This window comes from Mesoplodon densirostris, chromosome 3, assembly GCF_025265405.1.
Source record: "Mesoplodon densirostris isolate mMesDen1 chromosome 3, mMesDen1 primary haplotype, whole genome shotgun sequence".
Lineage (NCBI taxonomy): Eukaryota > Metazoa > Chordata > Mammalia > Artiodactyla > Ziphiidae > Mesoplodon > Mesoplodon densirostris.
The window spans coordinates 168016811-168019723 of NC_082663.1; positions in this window are offsets into that span (position 1 = coordinate 168016811).

Genomic DNA, 2913 nt, shown 5'->3' on the forward strand with positions numbered 1-2913 from the left:
ATGGCTCACGGGCCCAGCCGCTCCGCGGCATATGGGATCCTCCCAGACCGGGGCACGAACCCGTATCCCCTGCATCGGCAGGCGGACTCTCAACCACTTGCGCCACCAGGGAGGCCCTAAAGAACTTTTTTTAAAGTCGTTTGCCAGTTCTATGGCAGACCGCCATAGGTTGATGATGGTTTTTACAGCCTTGCTGGATTAAGTGGACAAATATTGGTGTCTAAGCTAGCAGGTGGAGGAAAACTACCATATCTCCCTTGCTTTGGGGAGGGATACTGAAATGCTGCATCTTAGGACTAAGTTTAAAAGAGAAACAGACAGGTCCTTTCAGGGACTTGCAACTCATCTCCAGAAGAGCTGAATCCGATTGTTGCTTCTCTCAGGTTAGAAAGAAAACCTATATCCCATGTACAAGAGAATAACAATATCAGATACCTAAATTATTTCTACAAATAATTCTGCAAAACAAGGCCCAATAAAATAAAAAATAATCAGGCACATTAGGAGACAAAACCCATATGAAACAAATCAGCAGAAACAATAAAAAACAGAAGCAGACCTAACTTATGGTCCAGATACTAGAGTTACCATCATAGATTTAAAAAGCAACAAGTTTATTATGTTAAATAGGATAAATGACAAAGTGGCAGAATATTGGCAGATCTAGAAATTGAAAAAAACTAGTGGAAATTTCAGAACATAAAAATACAATAATCGAAGTTAGGAATGCAGTGGATGGGATTAACAGCAGGTTAAAGAGAAGTGACAAAATAATTAGTAAATTGGATGACAACTTAGGATAATGAATGAAGCATAGAGAGACATAGGAAAGAAAGTACAAGGAGGAGATCAGGCATAAAATATACAGTAAGAAGAGAAGATCTAGAGAGAGAAAAGAGCAGCCATCATATCTGAACAGATAACAGCTGTGAACCTTCTGGAACTAATGAAAGTTATCAAGTTATCAAGCCAAAGATTCAAGAAATAAGATGCAAATAGGAACTTTACAAAAGAAGCCATGTAATTGGAAAATAAACATACTCTCTTATTAATTAGGAAGATGCAGATTAAAGTCACAATGAAATAATACTTCCCATGTGTAAGATTGGCTAAAATTAAAAATACTATCACAAGTGTTGTCAAATATGTGGATCAATAAAAATTCTCACACAATGATGGCTGGAGTATAGATTGCTACAACCTCTTTAGAAAATGTCTTTACATTATCTGCTAAAGTTGAACATATGTGTAACCCACAGCCCAGAAATTCTACTCTTTAAAAAGTACCCACTAGAGGGCTTCCCTGGTGGCGCAGTGATTGAGAGTCCGCCTGCTGATGCAGGGGACACAGGTTCGTGCCCCGGTCTGGGAAGATCCCACATGCCGCGGAGTGGCTGGGCCCGTGAGCCATGGCCGCTGAGCCTGTGCATCTGGAGCCTGTGCTCCACAATGGGAGAGGCCACAACAGTGAGAGGCCCGCGTACAGCAAAAAAAAAAAAAAAAAAAAAAAAAAAAAGTACCCACTAGAAATGTAAGTACATGAGCTTGAAGAAATATGTATGTAAATGCTAATAGTGGTATGATTTAGAATCAATAGTGTAAACAACCCCCATACTCATTAATATTGTAATAGATAAATACATTGTAGCATATTCATGTATGGATTACTATACAGTATGCAAAATGACAGATATAGCTTCCCACAAAAACAATGATGAATCTCACAACAATAATGTTAAGTGAAAGAAGCCATATATTTCTGTTAGGACAAAATTAAAAGAACAGGAAAAAACTAGACCATGACTAGGTGGTAAAAAACCAAGGGAGTGTTTATAATATTAAATGTCAGGATGATGGCTCCTTTGGAGATAAGGAAGAAGTAGTGATGAGAGACGATAGGAAGAAGCTTCTAGGCTATACATTCTGATCTATTTATTGATTTGAGTGGTAGTCACAGGGATGTCTTTATGATAATTCATTTTGATTTTTGTTTTGTGCGTTTTTTTCTATATTTCATAGGCAGACATATTTTAGAAAATGTATTGGTAACAGGGTAGTTTTCAGACTGGGAGACCAACTGCATGTTTAAATTTTTTTAAATGTCCTTTCAACATTTCAAGACTGTCAGATACAAGCTAAGTTTAAAATCATTTCAAATAATCAAAATAACTTTACTCTTGCTTATTAGGCAATCATTAATTTAAACTATGTGTATCTGCTTAAAGAATTTTGTTAAAGTTCGTTGATTTTTTTTCACGTCCATCAGAATTTCTTTTCTTAAATGAATTTTCCTTACCCCTAATAAAAATTTCACCTAATATGCTAGATCAGCCTTTTCCTTTACTAACTTGCCTTTGACTTCATCTAGTAATCCCAAGTAGTTTTCTTGCTCTAAAGGTCTAGATATTTCACAAACCTGTCTTTAAAATTATAATGAGTAAAGAAGAATTTAGATATTTTTTCAATTTTAACTACAGAAGTGTCATTTTAAAAAAATTGATTCTAAAACATGGTTTTTATTCTGTCATTCTTCTGCTCAGAAACTTTCAACATTTCACCATGGCCTACAGGGTAATAATACATAATTACATGACCAAAGAACTAAACAGGATCTTCAGATCATCCAGCCCACCTCCATCACTTCAGATAAGATAACTGAAACCCACAGATGTCATGGTATGAGGCCATGGATGTCATGGGAATGGTATAGAAATAGGGTTGCCTTTTTTTCTGTTCCTCTGTACTTTATCAAAAGGCAAATTCCAGATTCTAGAACTTAAGACCCTCCAAATTCAAACCCCACACTGCTTTTTTTAATGTCCCATCCTCACCAACACACATCATATCCTTATAATACAACCAGCTATATCTACTATATTCCTAATGTCTTTGTCTAAGCAAGTATTTCTTTAG